The following is a 22400-nucleotide window of genomic DNA, read 5'->3' on the forward strand; positions in this document are numbered from 1 at the left end:
CCATCATGTGGTATTGGGTGGGGGTTGTTCGAAGTGGCTTGTTGCCACCAATTGCTCTTCAATTTTACTTTGTCTCGGGCCTATCTAGTGATTAGTGGCAGGCGGTATAGGGCTGGAGAGTCTGCACGGAAGGGTCGCTGCTCTAAGATAACAAAATGATTTTATTGCATAATAGCAAGAAATACATTGGGTGAGGCAATTTTAATTCTGGTATGGAGAGTGAGTGTCACCAGAAAGACCAGCATTTGTTGCCCATCCTTAGAAGCCCATGAAGTAACTGGCTCTCCAGGTCATTTCAGAGGGCAGTTAGGAGATAACCACATGGCTGCGGTCTGAAGTCCAATCTAGGCTGGTACAGGTGAATTTTCTTCTTATAAAGATGATAGTGAGCCAGACAGGTATTTACAATAATCGATAATAATTTAATGCCACGGTTACTGAGAGTAACTTTTTATTCTGATTTATTAACAGAATTTAAATTCCATCACCTTCTGCTGGTAAGCCTGTTCAAATACCTTCCAAAAGTAGAACACCATGTCTCCAGCCAGTGTGTGACATTAGTAGGAAGAGTGGAACATCGCAATCATTCACAACAAAACAAATTAGTGAAATGAATAGGCACATGGTAGGCACCGTTTAACGCAAAGAAGTATGAAGTTAGTAACGAGGAATGAGGTGAGGCAAGTTACATACAGATTTAAAGGGGATGCAGTAATGGAGAATCTGAGATGTATGTACACAAACCTTTGAAGGTGGCAAGATAAGCTGAGAAGGCCATTAGGACAAAGCATGTGGTCGGATTTTACCATCTGAGGTGTCAAAATGAAGTTGCATGAAAGCTTAATAAAACACTGGTGTTGCCTGATCTAGAGTAAATATGATTGGGTTTTGATGCCATACTTGAGGAAGATTATCAATGTTATAGAAGATTAAGAGCAGAAAAGATTTGCTAAAAGAAAGAGCAGCTTCAGTTATATAGAGAGATTGGAAAAGTGAGTTATACTTCTAAGGGCAGAAGTGCTGAGAGTGACGAGATAGAAGTGTGTAAAACAATGAACGGCTTTACTGGAGTAAATGAGGAGAAAATTTTTTTGTGACAAAAGGGTGATACATTTAACTGATGCTGCCGAACCTGAACATTTCCAACATTTTCAGTTTTTATTTCAGATTTCCAGTATCCAAAGTGTTTTCCTTTTGGCAGAGAGTTAACTGATTAATAAAGGGCCTAGAGGCAACATAAGATAAATAAGTACACATAAGGTGTTGTGATCTGGAATGCACTGTCTAAAAGATTGGGGCGGGATCAGAATGAGCAGTAACATTCAAATGGGAGGAGCAAATTACTGCAGATGCTGGAATCTGTACTGCTGAACAGTCATCTAGCCTCGAAGCATTAGTTTGCTCTCTCCAGTGAATGCTGTCTGAATTGGTTACTTTCAGTTGGGAATTGGAGAAGTGTGTGAAGGAAAGAAAGTTACAGTGTTGCAAGGAGTAACCAAGAAAATGTGACCAAAAGGATAGTTCTTTCAAAGACTCAAAAGAGTTTCCTTCAGTGCTGTATAGCTCGATGATTCTAAAACTTTTTTGAGTTGTAGCAGCAGATGTAAAATCAAAAACACTTTCAACAAGATTCACCATGGAATCAAAATAATTTTTAAAAAAAGCTGTAGCTAAGTAAATTGAGAATGGCTTCAAATCTAGAAGTGAATCACTCTGTAATGAATGTAAAGGGTTTCTGGTTGGTAATAATTGTCACTGGTTGCAATAGTGCGGAATTGCTTCTTCCTTGAAAAATAACAGCAGTAGACAATCATTTGTTAATGAGATAAAATCCCTGGGAGCTCAATTTCATTTTATGAACTATATATCAAAGTGACTCATCTGCTGTACACTAACTACTTATCTCCCTTTGAATTTCTGCCAGCAGTGGGAAAGATAATATTCTGTCAGAGCAAATAATTTTGTCTGCTGGGGCATTTTTTTTATAATTGTCTGAAATAGAGAGATGTCATACACAAGTAGCATTTTAATATGGGTGTAAAGAGACAAGGTGGTATGAAACTGATGTACTATGTGAGATTGCAAACAGTTGAACACATGACAAGTTGACCACAAGGAGTTTTCTTTGTTCTTCCACAGGCATTTGTTGTCCATTCCTAATTACTTTTGAGGAAGTGGTGGTGAACTGCCTTCTTGAACTGATGCAGTCCATGTGCTGAAGGAACACCTGCCCCACTGTTAGAAAGTACATTGCCAAGAGTTTGACCCATCAACAATGAAGTAAAGTGATATATTTTCAAATTTGAATGGTGTGTGACTTACAGGGGATCTTACAGGTGATGATGTTAATATGTGTCTCCTGCCCTTGTCCTTCCAGATAGTAGAGATTGTGGCTTTGGATGATGTTGTCTAAGGAGCCTTAGTGAATTGTTGCAGTGTTCTGGTAAATTGGACACCCTGCAGCACTGTACATCAATTGTGGAGGGAGTGAATGCTGAAGATGTTCAGATGGGGTGTTAACAAGAATGCTGGAAAATGTTGCACTTCTTGAGTGTTACAGCAACTGTACCCATCCTGGGAAATGGAGATATTCCACATTAGGTTTGATTTGCACCTGTGGTTGGTGCAGAGACATCTCTCTATTTCAGACAATGATAAAAAAAAAGCCCCAGCAGACAAAATTATTTGTTCTGACAGAATATTATCTTTCCCACTGCTGGCAGAAATTCAAAGAGAGATAAGTAGTTAGTGTACAGCAGATGAGTCACTTTGATATATGGTTCATAAAATGACAGTGAGTTCCCAGGGATTTTATCTCATTAACAAATGATTGTCTACTGCTGTTATATTTGGTGGGGAGACTGGAGGTGAGCTATTCACCACAGAATTCCAAACATTTGACCTGATTTTGTAGACACGGTATTCGTACGGTTGAATCGGTTCAGCTTGCAGACCATGATAATCCCTCGGGTGTTGGTACTGGTCAATTCAGCAATGGCAATACCTTTGACTGATGAGAGGAAATGATTGGATTTCCTATTGTTGGAGATTACCAGAACTTGGCACTTACATGATACAAATGTTACTTGCCATTTATAAGCCAAAGGGTTTGCACATTTACCAAGTCTTGCTGCATATGGACATGGACTACCTCAGAATCAGAGGAGCCACAAAGAATTCTGAGCAATCATCGGTGAGCATCCCCACTTCTGACCTAATGATGGACAGAAAGTCATTGATGAAGTTGCTGAGGATGACTGGGCCACTGAGGCACTCCCGTAACGGTATTCTGGGACTGAGTTAACCAACCTCCAACAATTATAATCTTCCTTTGTGATATGTTTGAAACCAACCAGTGGAAAATTTTCCATAATTCCAACTGATTTCAGTTTTGCTGGTGGATCTTGCTGTTATACTCAAAGAAATGCTGCCTTAGTATGAAGGCCAGTCACTTTCAGCTCACCTCTTGAGTTTTAATTTTTTATCATTGTTTGGACAAGTTTGTAATTCGGTCACTTTCTTATGGCCCTTGTGAAGCCCAATCTGAGCAACATTGATCAAGTTATTCCTTAGTAAGTGTAGGCTTGAAAGTACTATCTATGATACCTTTCATCTCTTCTTAATGATTAGGAGTAGATTGACGGGCCAGTGATTGATCAGTTTAATTTTGTTCTGCTTGTTGTGGACAAAAACTGTATACTATATAGAGTTAAGTTAACCCGATTACTAGTGTGAGAAAAAAAACAAAAATGCTGCAAACACATAACAAGGCCAGTTGGCATCCGTGAAGATGAATTAGACAATTTAACTCTATGGCAAGAGTGGAAAGAAACTACACTAATAAATTTCTATATCGGATTAGCAAAATGGTAAAGTAAAAATATGGTCGAAATGGTTCAGACAGAGGGAAAAGCAGGCACAACAGCAAAATGGCAGAGATGATTTTTACATAAAATGGTATGAAGCATAATTTGTAAAAAACATTGAAGACTGAGACAAGTCGAGGCATTTCAGCATCCCCCAAAATGGCGTCAGATGGGAATTACAAAATCTCAAAGGTAAATCCAACTTGGTCTGAATGCATCTATTTCAGGTTTTAAAGGTGATGGAAAGGGATATGTAGTTAACCTGCTTCCAGGAGGTTAGTCCTTTATTTAAATGTTGTAATGAGACTACATGCACCAGACTTTCCTTCTGTTCAGGTTTGAATGCAAGTCTACTTAGCTTCCTGGGCCTTGAGAAGTTTTGCAGCTAAATAGAGACCAGCAACTGCTCTCAAGGGGATTCGCTGTGCTTCGTTCATCCTCTCATAAAAATCTCCAGTGATTGAACTTCAACTCACCTTCTTCGTGATCTCTCTGGCCCTTCCCTAAAGATTTCTCCTCCACCCTCAGTCTCAATCAGACATTATTGATATCTTTTCCTGCCCCCAACCTCACTGGGAACACTTCTAGCATCATAAATTAAACGTGGAGCTGGATGAACACAGCCGCTCAGACAACGCCAGAGGAGCGGTAAAGTTAATGTTTTGGCCTGAAGCCCTACATCGGGAAGAATCCTGATGAAGGGCTCTGGCCCAAAGCGTTGACTTTCCTGCTCCTCTGATGCTGCTTGATGCTTCTCCAGCTCCTTGTTTATTGACTGGCTTCCAGCATCTGCAGTCTTTACTATCTCCTTCAAGCAATATGTTCGCTTTCCCTCTTTCACCATCCCCCAACTATAGACGTTTCCGCAATCTCACCAATTTCCACAATCATGTTCTACCTGACTCCTGATATTCCACATGGCACCATGGTGCTTTGAAATGTATGAAGTGGTCCAGAGCTTTGAATAGTGATGGTAGAGGCTCCAAATTTCTTTCCATCACATGTTGACAAGAAGGCTTTCTCACTGTCACCATGAGAACTGCCATGTCTTGGAAGTATTTACACATTGATACTCACCTGTTTGGCTGTATTAAGAATGTATCTTGTTCAGCTATCAAGTCCTTCCACATGTCTTGCACCCTGTGCTTCTAGATCAGAGACAGGGATGCTTCCGCTGTGCCACAGCACCATATTTATTCTTTTACTACACTACCATGGTAAGTAGATAAATGATCTGCTGCTGAATGATCATAGTCCAGAATCATGTTCTCCATTAATATGTCCGTAAAGTAACAAATAACAGAGCATGTTATAAAATAATGCTTTAACTACCAACTACCATTGTTATTTATGGCTGCAACCAGAGCTAGAGATCTTTATCCATTAGCAGCCATGATATTGGGAAATTTAGAGAAAGAAAGCAGGCATATGTGATGTTTGCTGACAATATTTTATATTTTAGTCCAAATATTGTAATTTTAAACACCAGTTCAGCAGTCCAAGAATGTTTTCATAATAAGCAAGCAAAAATTAATTTGAAATCAAATGTGAATCAAATTCTAAGTCAGGAGAAAGAAAAGGCCAGATTTTAATGCCAAAATAACAGTGAGATTAATTTCAGCCATGATCATTTCTATGTAAATTGTACAGAAATATTTTACAAGGAGGTGATACATTGAAAAGGTTTGGAGGGATATGGGCCAAATGCAGGGAAGTGGGTCTAGCTTGGTTTGGGAACACTGTAAGCATGGACTAATTGGACCGAAAGGTCTGTTTCCATGCTGTATGACTCTATCACATGGTTAATTGCCAATAACCAAACATTATTATTTGAGTTGGGATGTTTCATCATTAACTTTGCAAAATGTAATCTTACTGCTGCATTGCCATGAACATGGAATGCTCACTTGCTTCTTAATGACAGTTGAAATTAAAGAACACTGGGTCCTATGATGGTAGGAAAATTGGGAAGCAGAAAAGCTGGATCATCTGAGTAGCAGTTGAAGATACTTAAAAACACAGCAAAGGGTCTAGGCCCGAAACATCAGCTTTCCTGCTCCTCTGATGCTGCTTGGCCTGCTGTGTTCATCCATCTCTACACCTTGGTATCTCAGCCTTGTATTAATGTTCTGGCTGCACTATAAATGAGGAGTGGGATATTCTTGAAGTCCCCTACTTCTGCCTGCCGTCTGGTTGATTTCAACTAGTTTTGGTAAGGCTACAGGACTTAGCTCCGAACCATCTGTTTATTGCCAGCTGCTTTTGGCACTGAGTGTGCAGGGTTTTTTTTGGTGTTGCTGCACTTGGATTTTACCTCATTCTAAGATATGTCTGAACTGTGAGTTTGTGCCTTATTCCCAAGTAAGTCTGAGCTCCTCCTATAATTGTAAAATACCATCCTACACTCCATTTGAAAAGGATTGTTGTCCTTGCTCAAACAGTGAGGAATATGGGACACATAATGATACAAATTTGAATCTAATTTGAGGGCCTGCAGTAATTCATGGAAACTCATTTTGTTCCACTTTATGTGATGGTAGTGCTAGGCTCCACAATAGACACTCATGGCAAAGTTCCGAGGAAGGGTCACTGGATCTGAAACTTTAACTTTGATATTTCTTCACAGATGCTGTCAGACCTGCTGAGGGTCCAGCAACTTTTGTTTTTATTCCTGATTTACAGCATCTGCAGTTCTTTTGGTTTTTGATTATACCTATATGCTATCTTAGCTGTTTATATGTGCAACATGGAGGTAAAAAAAGACAAGGTCAAGTAGAATCTTTTCACTCTCCAACAGTTGTTAATCTGTGAAATTTTCTTTTCCCAGAGAGGAGTCGAGGCAGGGTAATTGAATGTTTTAAGGCTGAGTTAGATAGATTTTTGATTGATTAGAGAATCAAAAGTGGGAAGTAGACAAGAAAATACAGTTAAGTCTACAATCACATTAGCCACAATTGAATCAAATGGAGCACATTTGAGGAGCTGAATGGTCTATTCCTGCTAGCTGCTTTCTCATGTTTTTTCCTTCATTAACTGACACAGAGATTTCTTTAACATTTTTTGATCTGAAGTCCCTCACAAATGCTGAGACTTGTGAGAAAGCTGTTGCAACTTGAGAACTCACTCCTGACCATCAACGGGGAAGAATTTGCAGTGTTAACTGAGATAAATTTTCCTTAGTCATAACCTGGTGTGATGCCTCTGTTGGAACAATTCCAAATTTTCCATTGGACTTAAAAGTGATAGTAACTAAATGATGCTGCAAATATCTTCAGAGGAAATTATGACTGCATTTAAGGATGATACATATAGGCCTGGCTAGGTTAACAGTGACAGGTTCCCATCCCTGAAGGACAAAGAATGTATGTCAAAGAATTTGTGATTATTTCAGGCGTTATCTTTTTCTAAAGGTGAGAAAATAACTGTTTTCACACAGCCAATGGATTTGGTATGGGATGCATTGGCTGGAAATGTGGTGGAGGCGGGTTTGACTGAGGCATTCAAGAGCCCAATGGATGATTATTTGGATAGAAATGGTGCGCAGGGATAAGGGGAAATGTCAGGAAAGTGCAATTAGTCAAAATACTCAGAGAGCTGGTGGAGATATGATTGACTGAATGACTTATTTCTGCATCATAACCATTCTCTGATTCTGGCTTTAATCTACAAATGGCTGATTCATTTCATTCAAGTTCACTATTTTCCATAGTGGTATTTGCAATTTGTTAGTTTGTTAGTTTGGTACCATAACCTGTGTTCTGTTGCCAGTAAATATCAAATACTAAGTACCATTTATAATTTGTTTTACATTTCTGACAGTGGCCTGAATAGTCATTTTGGGAAATTAGCTATTTTTCTGTTGCAGATCACATAATTATGTATCATTCATAAAAGAAACAAGCTGATGTGACATCTCTACTGTGCAGGGGAAGAAACTTAACATGCTTCCAACCTTTCATTGTGCTGGCACGCTCCTCATTTTCACCTACACCAATGGTTAGCAACAATGCAAGGAGAGCTAAACGTGTAAGTGTCTCCCTGACAACAAATCCATTCATAAGTTCTTAGTCATTGCTCCACATCATGACCCACAGAAACTGCATCACACTGGGCCTTTGGATTCAGCTCCAGAGGAAATGAAGGAAGATTTGGCTCCCCATTCATGCTTTGTGCAGGCCTTACCAGTAATTGGGCACATGCTGGTGCTCATGAGCAAGTGCTCAACTACAGATGAATAGTTTATTGCCTGTGGAGATGGTTGATATCTAAGAAAGTAATCAGACATAGAAGCTGAATCCAACATCAATGCAACACCTGAATCAACACAAAGCTTCTGATAAGCGTGAAATGGACACAAACATATTGTTTTCGGAAATATAATTTCATTTTCATTCATTGGTGAAATCTAACACAGATATGAGACATAAATGAATATCCTACAGCATTTCAAATTCAAACCTTGTTTATTCTATTAATATATGAATATGTAGGTGCCAGATGACTATAAAATCTATGGGATTTCAGTTCAGGGGTTTTGTTGAGTGTGATTCATGGCTCACAAAATCTTCACCTCACTAAGATAAAACTGGGCTTTTCGACGTCCATCATGGAGCATCATACGGAAGGAAAGGGAAACTCCTCACCACTGCCAAGACCTTCTTGCATTCACACACTGTAAATGTTACATATAAAGCCCAGCTGTTCACCACCGCTGCTGCTGCAAACCAGGAGCTGTCATTCGCAACGTTTGCTCAAACATGATGGCAAAGAGGAAAGGAAGGCTTACTCCCCACTTCATAGTCAATGTTGGAAAATTCCACGCAATCTGTCAATTGTCATACTTTTAACTTTTTGTGGTCCTGCTGGACTCGATCTTCAAAACTCTATTTTTAGTTTCCCTCTGCTCACTATGAGTACATATGAGCAAATATTTCCAACTGTCAACACGAGTTGCTTCAGAATGTCTCTACATATTTTCGATGGAAAAACTGAAGCTAAGGGAAAGATTAGTGTCCCTGGAGATGAACCATTTCGAGAACTACTTCCTTGTACTTGACACTCATCAACTAAAGTTTCTTAGTGAGGTAGCTGAATAGTCCTGAGTGTGCTAAACCTATATTAACAAACAATTTAAGATAATCAGTTCAATTTGAAATGCAAGTAACACATATTCACACACAGAGATAACAAGGTGTAGAGCTGGATGAACACAGGAGGCCAAGCAGCATCAGAGGAGCAGGAAAACTGATGTTTCAGGCCTAAACCCTTCGTCAGAAAAGGGGGATGGGGAGAGGGTTCTGAAATAAATAGGGAGAGAGGGGGAGGTGGATCAAAGATGGACAGAGGAGGAGATAGGTGGAGAGGACAGTATAGGTGGGGAGGTAGGGAGGGGATAGGTCAGTCCGGGAAGGACGGACAAGTCAAGGGGACAGGATGAGGTTAGGACGTAGGGAATGGAGGTGCAGCTTGAGGTGGGAGGAGGGGATAGGTGAGAGGAAGAACAGGTTAGGGAGGCAGGGATGAGCTGGGCTGGTTTAGGGATGCAGTGGGGGGAGGGGAGATTTTGAAGCTGGTGAAGTCCACATTGATACCATTGGGCTGCAGGGTTCCCAAGCGGAATATGAGTTGCTGTTCCTACAACCTTCGGGTGGCATCATTGTGGCACTGCAGGAGGAAAGGAATAGGAGGGGGAGGTAAAATGGTTTGCGACTGGGAGGTGCAGTTGTTTATTGCGAACCGAGCGGAGGTGTTCTGCAAAGCGGTCCCCAAGCCTCCACTTGGTTTCCCCAATGTAGAGGAAGCCGCACCGGGTACAGCGGATGCCTAATACCACATTGGCAGATGTGCAGGTCAACATCTGCTTGATGTGAAAAGTCATCTTGGGGCCTGGGATGGGGTGCGGGAGAAGATGTGGGGGCAAGCGGTTGCAGGGGAAGGTGCCGGGTGTGGTGGGGTTGGAGGGCAGTGTGGAGCGAACAAGGGAGTCACGGAGAGAGTGGTCTCTCCAGAAGGCAGACAGGGGTGGGGATGGAAAAATGTCTTGGGTGGTGGGGTCGGATTGTAGATGGTGGAAGTGTCGGAGGATGATGTGTTGTATCCGGAGGTTGGTGGGGTGGTGTGGGAGGACAAGGGGGATTCTCTTTTGGCAGTTATTGCAGAGGCAGGGTGTGAGGGATGAGTTACGGGAAATGCGGGAGACACGGTCGAGGGCGTTCTCGACCACTGCAGGGCAGAAGTTGCGGTCCTTGAAGAACAAGGACAGCTGGGATGTGCGGGAGTGGAATGCCTCATCCTGGGAGCAGATGCGGCGGAGGTGAAGGAAATGGGAAAAAGGGATGGAAATTTTGCAGGGGGGTGGGTGGGAGGAGGTGTATTCCAGGCAGCTGTGGGAGTCAGTGAGCTTGAAATGGATATCAGTTGCTAGGTGGTTGCCTGAGATGGAGACAGAGAGGTCCAGGAAGGGGAGGGATGTGTTGGAGATGGTCCATGTGAACTTGAGGTTGGGGTGGAAGGTGTTGGTGAAGTGGATGAACTGTTCGACCTCCTCTTGGGAGCAGGAGGTGGCACCGATAGAGTCATCGATGTAACGGAGGAAGAGGCGGGGTTTAGGGCCAGTGTAGGTGCAGAAGAGGAACTGTTCCATATAATCTACAAAGAGGCAGGCATAGCTTGGGTCCATCTGGGTGCTCAAGGCCACGCTCTTTGTCTGCAGGAAGTGGGAGGAATTGAAAGAGACGTTGTTGAGGGTGAGGACGAGTTCGGCTAGGCCAGCTGCATGGGGAATGCAAGTGTATAGGGACTGGACGTCCATGGTGAAAATGAGGTGTTGGGGACCGGGAAATTGGAAATTTTGGAGGAGGTGGAGTGTGTGGGTTGTGTCACGGACGTAGGTAGGGAGTTCCTGGACTAACACCTTCTACCCCAAACCCAAGTTCACCTGGACCATCTCCAACACATCCCTCCCCTTCCTGGATCTCTCTGCCTCCATCTCAGGCAACCACCTAGCAACCGATATCCATTTCAAGCCCACCAACTCCCACAGCTACCTGGAATACAGCTCCTCCCACCCACCTTCCTGAAAAAATTCCATCCCCTATTCCCAATTCCTCCACTGCATCTACTCCCAGGATGATGCATTCCACTCCCATACATCCCAGATGTCCTCGTTCTTCAAGGGCCGCAACTTCCTCCCCGCAGTGGTCAAGAACACCCTCGGCCGTGTCTCCCGCATTTCCTGCAACTCATACCTCACACCAAGTCCCTGCACTAACCGCCAAAAGAGAATCCCCCTCGTCCTCACATACTATGCCACCAACCTTTGGATCCAACGCATCATCCTCCCGCAATCTACAATCCGACCCCACCACCAAAGACATTTTTCCATCCCCACCCTTGTCTGCCTTCCGGAGAAACCACTCTCTCAGCGACTCCCTTGTCCGCTCCACACTCCCCTCCAATCCCACCGCACCCAGCACTTTCCCCTGCAACCGCAGGAAGTGCTACACTTGCCCCCACACCTCCTCCCTCACCCCCATCCCAGGCCCTAAGAAGACTTTCCACATCAAGCAGATGTTCACCTGCACATCTGTCAATGTGGTATACTGCATCCGCTGTACCCGTTGTGGCTTCCTCTACATTGAGGAAACCGAGTGGAGGCTTGGGGACCGCTTTGCAGAATACCTCCGCTCGGTTCACAACAAATAACTGCACCTCCCAGTCGTGAACCATTTTAACTGCCCTTTGACGACATAAATATTCTTGTGCATCTCTTTCATGCCTGTCATGTGGCTAGTCTTGCATGTTCCAGTTCTCTTATGCAGAGCTAGGCCAGTGGCTGCAGTGGAATAGTGGAAAGCTGCTGGGCCTCCTGCAGTGCCACAATGAGGCCACCCGAAGGTTACAGGAACAGCAACTCATATTCCGCTTAGGAACCCTGCAGCCCAATGGTATCAATGTGGATTTCACCAGCTTCAAAATCTCCCCCTCCCCCACTGTATCCCAAAACCAGCCCAGCTTGTCCCCGCCTCCCTACCCTGTTCTTCCTCTCACCTATCCCCTCCTCCCACCTCAAGCCGCACCCCCATTTCCTACCGATTAACCTCATCCTGCCCCCTTGACCTGTCCGTCCTCCCCGGACTGACCTATCCCCTCCCTACCTCCCCATCCATACTCACCTCTACAGTCTCCATCCCTGCCCCTCTAACTTATCTGTCTCCTCTCCAACTATCTTCTCTTCTATGCATCTTCGGTCCGCCTCCCCCTCTCTCCCTATTTATTTCAGAACCCTCTCCCCATCCCCCTTTTCTGATGAAGGGTCTAGGTCCGAAACATCAGCTTTTGTGCTCCTAAGATGCTGCTTGGCCTGCTGTGTTCACCCAGCTACACACTTTGTTATCTCGGATTCTCCAGCATCTGCAGTTCCCATTATCTCTTTCATACACAGGGAACGTCTTCTCTCCAGACAAGAGAAATAGATCAGTACTAAATAAAACACAATAAATATTCTTCTGCATCCCTTTCATGCCTGTCATTTGGCTAATCTTGCATGTTCCAGTGCTCCTATGCAGAGCTAGGCCAGTGGCTGCAGTGGAATAGTGGAAAGCTGCTGACCCTGCAGTATGTTGTGGAGGTGCCAGTGTTGGACTGGGGTGGGCAAGGTCAGAAATCACATGACACCAGGTTATGGTCTAACAGGTTTATTTGAAAACACAAGTTTTCCAAGTGTAGCCCCCTCATCAGGTGAAGTAAGAAAGAAGCACACAGAACACAGAACTTGTAGATCAAAGATCAAAGGGTCACACAACTGATGAGGATGTACTAAACAAAACTAAGATGCTGTTAAGTCTTTAATCAGTTTGAAGGTTTTAATTGATTAATATGTTTATGTAAATCCCTGAATTTCTTCCAAGTCATCACTTTGAAGGAACTGAAGGTTTTGTCAGTGTTAAAAAGAGGTGACATTTTAAGTCAGACAATGCATGTTGGGTGTGAGGTCTTGTTTAGAATCTGTTTGCGTTTTGGTCTGGAGTCAAAGGGATTTATTTCTGAAGTAGGAATTTATAAAATGTCACATTGACTGACTGTCTATAAATTGTTTGCTTTTTGAACACAATAGAATGCATCTGCAAATACAAATTCACCCTTAGAATTATGTGTGTGTGTGTGAGAGAGAGTGAGAGTGTGTTTCTGTAAGACAGCATGTCTATATGTATGCGTGTGTGAGATTGTATAGTGTGGTGGGGTCACCTGTAGTGCGGCATGAACCCAAGATCCTGGTTGAGGCCATCCTCATTGGTACCGAGCTTGGCCATCAGCCTCTGCTCAACAACTCTCTGTTGTTATGCATCTGGAAATCCGCCCTGGAGGACCTTTACCTGAAGATCCAAGGCTGAATGTCCTTGACCGCTGAAGTGTTCCTCCACTGGGAGGGAACATCCCAATTTGGCCACTGCTGCACGGTGTCCATTTATCCATTGTCATAGTGTCTGCATGGTCTCACCGATATACCGTGCCTTGGGGCATCGTTGACTTCAGCCGATGGGGCAGACAACGTTGGCTGAGTCACATGCGTATCTACCATGCACTTGGTGGTGATGTTCCCACGTGTGATGGTAGCATCCATGTTGAAGATCTGACATGTCTTGCAGAGGTTACCGCGACAGGATTTTATAGTGTTGCAGTCAATGTTGCCCTGAAGCCTGAGTAGTTTGCTACGAATAATGGTCTGTTTAAGGTTTGGTGGTTGGTTGAAGGCAGGAAGTGAAGGTGTAGGGAAGATCCTGGTGAGGTTCTCGTCATCATTGATAATGTGTTGAAGGCTGCGATAAACATGGCATAGTTTCTCCGTTCCCGGGATGTACTGGATGATGAAGTGTACTCTATTGGACGTATCCTGTGTATGTCTTCTGAGGAGATCATTATGGTTTATCGCTGTGGTATGCCAGAACTGGGGATCGATGAGTTGAGCATTGTGTCCTGTTACTATGAGGGCATTCTTCAACACCTTCAGGTGTCTGTTCCGTTCCTCCTCATCCAAACAGATCCTGTGTCCCTGATGAAGATGTGTGTGTCCAAGAACAAGACTGATTCTAAAGAGTAACTCATGGTAAGTCTGATGGTGGGATGAAACTTGTTTATATAGCTATGTCGTTGTTTTAGTGATTCCTTCCCATGGGTCCAAATGAAGAAAGTGTCAAGAATGTATCTGATGTATAGCGTTGGTTGGAGTTTTTGTGCAGCAAAGAAGTCTTGTTCAAACCTGTGCATTAGAACGTTGGCATATTGGGGAGCGAGCCTGGTTCCCATGGCTGTTCTGTGTGCCTGGATGAAGAACTGGGTGTTAAGGGTGAAGAAGTTGTGGTTGAGGATGAAGTGGATGAGTTGTAGGATGGCATCTGGAAATTGGTGGTTGGTGGTATTGAGTACTGAGGCCACTGCAACAGTTCTGAAATCTCCATTGTGACGAGGAATGTACCTGGTTTGACTGGTCCATGGACGCTGAGTTTCTGTAAGAAATCTGCAATGTCGCGGCAGAAGCTGAGGGTTCCCTGTACAATGGGTTCCAGGAGGTTCTCAGCATAGCCATACAGGATCTCACACAGGGTCCCTTTGCCTGATACAATCTGTTGGCGTTGTGTATCTTTAAAAGGTAGTAGACGTCCCCTATGTAGGAAGTACGTGGGATGAGAGTGTGTAGTGTACACTGCAGGACTAAATCAAAATTCTTGATCAGTCTGTTCAGTTGATGGGTATGTTCTTTGGTCAGATCAGCAGGTGATCTGTGGTGTTCCTGGTTGTCCTCGATGATAATGTTGCAATTAGTCTTCAGAGCGCGCGCGTGCACACACACACACAAACACACACACACACACACACACACACAGATACACACACACACACACACACACACACACACACACACACACACACATAAATCTATGGGGTGAATTTGCATTTGAAGATACATTCTATTTTGTTCAAAAAGCAAACAATTCATTGACTGTCAGTCAATGTGACATTTTATAAGTTCCCACTTCAGAAATAAATCCGTCTGACTCCAAACCAAAACACAAACAGATTCTAAACAAGGCCTCACATCTAACTGCAATGTTTGACTTAAAATGTTAATTCTTCTTTACACTGATATAACCTTCAGTTCCTTCGGAGCAGTGACTTGGAAGAAATCCGGCGATTTACATACTCATACTAATCAACTAAAACCTTCTACCTGATTAAAGATCTAACAGCATCTTATGCTTGTTTAATACGTCCTTATCAGTTGTGACACCCTTTGATTTTTTTATTTATACGTTCTGTGTTCTGTGTGCTTCCTTCTCACTTCACCTGATGAAAGGGTTATGCACCGAAAGCTTGCATTTTCAAATAAAACTGTTGGACTATTAGCTGGTGTTGTGTGATTTCTGACCTTGCAGAATGACCTTGTATAGCTCAGGTTCTTGAGGGCCTAGCTGCTTCTAATCATTGGTGGCAGTCTAGGCTGCCTTGCCAGACAGGTAACACTAACTGTGCTGTCAGAGTGACAAGGGTGAAAAGTATGAATGCTCAGAGAGGATAGCAGGTTTGTGCCTCATGGAGCCACTGCCACTACCTCAAGACAGCTCCCCAGTAATCTTTGCCATCTCTGGGAGCATTTGGTTTCTGACACCTCTGTGAGGGCCTGCAAGTCCCTTTGGACACTGAGTTCTGTACTCAACCACAGTACTCTGAACCTTTATGGCAGCTGCCAATCATCCCATGATCTCAGGCTTAGACATCACAAGGCCTCTGCTTCAGAGTGAACGGCCCTCAGTCACTTTATCATGGGTCAATAGGGAAGTGTGGCCATGGAGATGCCACTATTTTCTCAATGAAAATGACGGACTTCATATTCTGAGATAACACTGTGTAGATTTGGATGAACACAGCAGGCCAAGTAGCATCAGAGGAGCAGAAAATATTTTTCTGAAGAAGGCTCTCGACCTGAAACGTCAGCTTTTCTGTTCCTCTGATGTTGCTTGGCCTGCTGTGTTCATCCAGCTCTACACCGTGTTAGCTCAGATTCTCCAGCATCAGCAGTTACTACTATCTCTGACTTCATGTTCTACCCTGTTTCGCAGGGGAGCCAAATTCCTCCATCTTTCTTGACAGTGATAGGAGGCAGTCCACCCAAAAAACACGCAGCATCTCAGTATACATTGACATCAACATTGTCCTATAAGTTGTCCCTTCAAAGTACTCATCTGTGTCCCCATGGCAAAACTTATCTGCGATCGCAACCTAAAGGCAGGCTTGTGTATGAGCTGAACTGTCCCCTATTCCACTCATGCCCAGTGACTTAACATATGCAGATCCAATCCACTGGCTCTGCTATTTTGGCCTCTGAGGTAATTGCAGTGCCAGTATTTGAGCTGGTGGCTACAGTGAAGGGTCAGGTAACAGTAGCAATGGTAAAGTAATGGTTAAAGTAACATTGCTGAGAATTATCCTGCTGCTCTTGCCCTTCCACCTGTAATAGCAGTACAAGTGGCAATTCATTAACATCTGCAAGTAAGAAAACTCACGGGAGAACTGGAATAAGGGAAATGATGTGGGGGGAGAAAACAAAAGATCCATGGTCACTCCATTGGTCCATTTCAGCATGAGGGTGAGGAGAGAGTGCATAAGCTCCTCAAAGCTGTAACTTAACGTCACCTTGGATGACCTCAGCAGCGCTGGATGTCACTGGCTCTGTAGTATGGGTTACAATGGTTCATTAGACTCTTTCCTCAAGAGCACTGAGGGGTAGTTTGTTCTCCCATTGATCATGCCAGTTCCCACCATCTCCTCCAAACAAACGTCAGTGGCTGTCTATCAGCGTGCTTGAATGATGCTTCACAACTGTCACTTTGGGAAGGGGAGGTAAGTATACAGCTGGCATGATGGGAAGGAATGCATACAGGATTGTAATATGAAGATTTTGGGGTAAGCAGTATGAGAGGTGGTGGAATTTAGAAGTGGTATTGCAGGCGTATTCAATTTAGACTAACCAAATGAGCACTAATCTTCCCTGTGAGTATTAGAATGACACTCCAGGCATCCTGATCAGATGCTTCTATTTCCTTCTTAGTCATGACAGCTTTCTGATCCCAATTGAATTAGGATTTCCTTCCTCTTGTCCAAACATCTGAGCAGTGCGTCTAGGGCCAAGTCACCGAAGTGGAGAGTCCTTTCCTGGGTGTGATGTGACAACCTCCTTTTTAAATCATTTTATTACCCTTCAACCTACAGTGTATTGCTACAACATTGTTTCTACAGGGGCTGCCCCTATAAGAAGGAAGGCTTCCTGGAACATATGGCACTTGGCCACCTGCACAATATTTGAGCCTGGTTACAATCAAGACATTAGGTGGATACATAAGTTTTCATGCTGAGGTTGGTTGGCTTGCCGAGCTTGTTCTTTTGTTTTGCAAAACAACACCACTTCAACACCACAACACGAGCTACAGATCTACTCCAAAACCTTAAAGTTTTCATGCTGCCCACCTCATTTCCAACTCGTAGGGTATGAACTGCAGCTCTCATGCACAAAAAGAGGCTAATTTCAAATCAACGTTATTTATAGTATACATCTAACTCAGATGGAGCTGATACAGTAAGATTGTTGCAGGTTGGTCATTTATACACAATTCCTACTATAGATCATTAATATTCAAAACATCTTCATATTTAAAATAGCAGCTGTAGTGTTGAAGCAACATTGCATTGTGAAACTGACCCAATAAAATGTTAAGTGGCTCAACATTGATTATTAACAGTTTCAGTGATGGTGTGAACAGCATGCCAATGCTTACAAACATCAGAAAAGAAAATCATTTCAATATGCTTTCACGAGCAAACTTCAACTCGGAGTCATCAAACCATGTTGCAATGCTTGGCTGACAGCCATGTCACGAATGTCTTTTTATTGAATGTTCATCAACGATCAAAATTAATCCTAATTATACTTGATGTAAAAGCATATGTGTCAAACTTAAATTCTCCATCTATAAAACTATCTGTTTTACAGAACTTTTGTTTGCATATGTGTGTCATATTATTACAGGGAAGCAGGGTTTGGATGTCCTGGTATTACACGAGAAAGTAAATTCAGAGCGGTGATGAGTTATAAATTTATGGCGGAGGCGTAGAGGTTTGTGAAGGGTAGATAAGGCCTGTAGGGCTGTGTAGTTTTGATGTTATTCAAATCCCCAAAATAGTTTGTGGCTCACTGAAAACATGTATCCCAGTGAGAAAGAAGGATTATAGGAAAGAGACGAACCAACTATGGATGACCTGGAAATTTAAGGACAGTGTTAAACTGGAAAGAAAAACAGGTATTGTGGCAAAGATTAGTCATAAGCCATCAGGTTGGGCAAGCCAAGACAAAATGACCAAAAATAAATTGGAACAGATAAGCTTTGAGAGTAAACAGCAACAGCTTCTTTAAATATCAAAAAAATGAAGAGAGAAGCCACTGTGAACACAGGCCTCTTAAAGAATGAAGCTCAGGAAATAATAATTAGCAACCAGGAAATGGCAGCTGAGTTGAATAAATACTTTGCATCAGTCTTCACAGTAAAAGACACAAATTGCATTTCAACATTAATAAATAATCAAGGGCAAAAGGAGGAGAGGAAATGAATGCAATAATTTAGCATGGATTTAGTAACGGGAGGTCATGCCTGACAAACCTGTTAGAATTCTTTGAAGAGGTAACAAGTAGGTTAGACCAGGGAAATCCAGTGGATGTTATCTATCTAGACTTCCAAAAGGCCTTTGATAAGGTGCCTCATGGGAGGCTGCTGAGTAAGGTGAGGGCCCGTGGTGTTCGAGGTGAGCTACTGGCTTGGATTGAGGATTGGCTGTCTGACAGAAGGCAGAGAGTTGAGATCAAAGGCTGTTTTTCGGAACAGAAATGAGGAGACATTTCTTCATCCAGAGAGTGGTGGGCCTGTGGAATTCATTGCCACGGAGCGCAGTGGAGGCTGGGACTTTAAATGTCTTCAAGGCAGAGATTGATAAATTCTTCATCTCACAAGGAACCAAGGGCTACGGGGAGAGTGCAGGGAAGTGGAGGTGAAATGCCCAATAGCCATGATTAAATGGTGGAGTAGACTCGATGGGCCGAATGGCCTTACTTCCACTCCTATGTCTTACGGTCTTATGATCTAAACTATTTGGGCTAAAGACTGATAAATTGCCTGGTCCTCACAGGATACGTCCCATGATAATAAAGGAGGCAGCGACAGAGGTAGTGGATGCATTGGTAGTAATCTTCCAGGGACCCTTAGCGTTCGGAAAAGTTCTAGAGGATTGAAAAACTCTCAATGTACAACTTTTATTTCAAAAAGGAGAGATATATAAAGAAACACAGGGCCAGTTAGGACAATATAGTGTAGAGCTGGAGGAACAGAGCAGGCCAGGCAGCTTCAAAAGAATAGGGATGCTGACGTAAACTTTCCTGTTCCTCTGATGGTGCCTATCCTTCTCTGTTCCTCCAGGTCCACACTGTGTTATCTCTGACTCCAGCATCTGCAGTTCTTGCTATCTCTGGGCAGTTACGACAGTTAGCTTAGCAGTGGTCATTGGAAAAATGTTTGAGTATATTATGAAAGATGAAATAGCAGAATTTAAAAATATATATGACCTAGCAGAGTCTATATGGCTTCATGAAGGGGAAATCATGCCTGAAAAATTGACTAGATTTTTTTCAGGATGTAACAAACAGTATGGATAAGGGGAAGTAGTAGATGTAATATATTTGGATTTTCAGACCACATTTGACAAGATGCCAAACATCAGGATACTTAATAAGAGCTATTGGTGTTAGAGGTAGTATACTAACATGTATGGAGGATTAGCTAACTAACTGAAGACGGAGAATGGTATAATTATGGCATCTTCAGTATAGCAATCTGAAACAAGTAAAGTATCAGAGGGGTCAGTGCTGGGCAACAATTATTTACTACATATATTAATAGCTTGGATGAAGAAAGTGAATGTACTATAGTCATGTTTGCAAATGACATAAAAATAGATAGAAAGATAAGTGATGAGGATGACACAAAGAGTTTGCAGAGGGATGTAAATAGGTTAGTAAGTGGATTATAATGTGATTAAATGTGAGGTTATGCATTTTTAAAGGAAGAATACAGAAGCGGAATATTATTCAAATGGAGAAGCATTGAATGAAGCTACGGAAAAGAGGGATTTGGGAGTCCTCATCAATGAATCATTAAAAGCTAGCATCTAAGTTCAGCAGGTAAGAGTTCAGGGAACAGGAGCTGGAGCTGGATGAACTCAATCATTTGGAAGGCTGAGGAGGTGATAGAGAGGAGTTACAGGCAGGAAGTTATACCTAGGATACAGATGAAAGTAGCTGGGTAACTGCCAGGAGAGGGAAAGGGAATAGGCAGACAGTGCAGGGATCCCCTATGGCCGTTCCCCTCATTAATAAGTATACTGCTTTGGATACTGTCGGGGATAACAACCTACCAGGGGAAAGTCATTGCGGCCAGATCTCTCACACTGAGCCTGGCTCTGTAGCTCAGAAGTGAAGGGAGAAGAATGGGTGAGTGATAGTGATAGGAGATTCAATGGTTAGGGGTACAGACAGGAGATTCTGTGGTCACGAACGAGACTCCCGAATGGTATGTTGCCCTGGTCCCTGGGTCAGGGATGTCTCAGATCAAGTCTACAGGATTCTTAAGGGGGAGGGGGAGTCATGATACACATCAGTACCAATGACATAGCTAGGGAAAAGAATAAGATTCCAAAAAGTAAATATAGGGATCTAGGAAGGAAATTAAATAATAGCAGTACCTCAAAGGTAGTAATCTCTGGATTGCAATCTGTGCCACGCACTAGTGAGGGCAAGAATAGGAAAACATGGCAGATGAATGCGTGGCTGAAGAGTTGGAGCAAGAGGCAGGGTTTCACATTTGTGGACAAAGGGGATCCCTTCTGGAGAAGATATGACCTGTACAAAAGAATAGGTTACACCTGGCCTCGACAGGGACAAATATCCTTGGGGACAGGTTTGCTCGAGCTGTTGGAAAGGCTTTAAACTAGGTTGGCAGGGGGATGGGAACCAGTACGTTAGGTCACAAGATGGGGCACTTGGTGTGAAGGTAGATACATTGAGCAGGGAGACTGTGAGCAAGGACAGACTAAAGTGGCAGGAGGATGGGAGTCCATGCAGAAAGGCAGAAGGAAGCAATGCAGAGACCAGAGCAAAAGTTAGAAAAGAAGTAAAATTAGAGGACAGAACGAAATGCAAAAGGCTAGAAGATTACTACATTCTAAAGGGACAATGAGTATAAGGGCACTTTATCTGAATGCTCATAGTATTCAAAACAAAGTTGATGAACTTGTTGTGCACATCATTACGAAGGAGTATGATTTGGTTGCAGGGTGGTGATGACAGGGAACTAAATATCCAAGCGTTTCAGATAATTCGGAAGGATAGACAGCAAGGTAAGGGAGTTGGGGCCATGCTCATAATTAAGGATGAGATCAGGGTGACAGTGAGAGATGATATAGGATCTAAAGAGCAAAATGTTGAATCCATCTGGGTGGAGATTATGAATAGTATGGGGAAGAAGTCACTGATGGGAGTAGTCTGGAGGCCACCCAGTAATAATACTACAGCGGCACTGGTGATAAATCAAGAAATGAGGGACTTTAACTTGCACACTGATTGGGTGAATCAAGTCAGTAGAGACAGTCTTGACAAGAAGTTCATCGAACTCATCTGTGATAACTTTCTTGAACAGCATGTTACTGAAACTACAAGGGAATGTGTAATCTTAGATTTGGTCCTGTGTAATGAGCCAGGTAAAATTAATGATCTCATATTTAGGGATCCTCTCAGACAGAGTGATCACAATATGATCGAATTTCAGATACAAATATAGTTTAAAATAGTATCATCTAAAACCAGCATTTTATGCTTAAACAAGACAGACTACAATGGGATGAGGAAAGAGTTGGCTAAGCTAGACTGGGAATACATGTTGTATGGTGGAACAGTTCAGGAACAGCGGAAGACTTATAAAGAAATTTTTCACGTGTTCAAAGATATTCTGGTCAAAAGCGAGGATAGTAAGGCTAGGGAGAGCCAGCTTTGGGCAACTAAGGAAATAAAGGAAGGCACCCAACTAAAAGCTCAGGCTTACAAAGCCATCAAGAGTAGTGGGAAGCAGGAAGATTGGGAAAACTTTAAAAAGCAACAAGAATCATTAAGCAAGAAATAAAGAAAGGAAAGACAAATTATGAAAGTAAACTAGCACAGAATAAAAAAAAAGATAGGAAAAGTTTTTATAAATATATAAAACAGAAAAGGGTGGCTAAAATGGACACAGGTCCCTTGGAGGATGAAAAAGGGGAATTAATATTGGGTAATGCTGAAATGGCTGAGACCTTGAATGACTATTTTGTGTCGATCTTTACACTGGAAGATGTGTCTAACATGCCAATGAATGATGTTAAGGAGATGACGGGAGGTGAGGACCTCAA

Source organism: Stegostoma tigrinum, chromosome 10 (genome assembly GCF_030684315.1).
Source record: "Stegostoma tigrinum isolate sSteTig4 chromosome 10, sSteTig4.hap1, whole genome shotgun sequence".
NCBI lineage: Eukaryota > Metazoa > Chordata > Chondrichthyes > Orectolobiformes > Stegostomatidae > Stegostoma > Stegostoma tigrinum.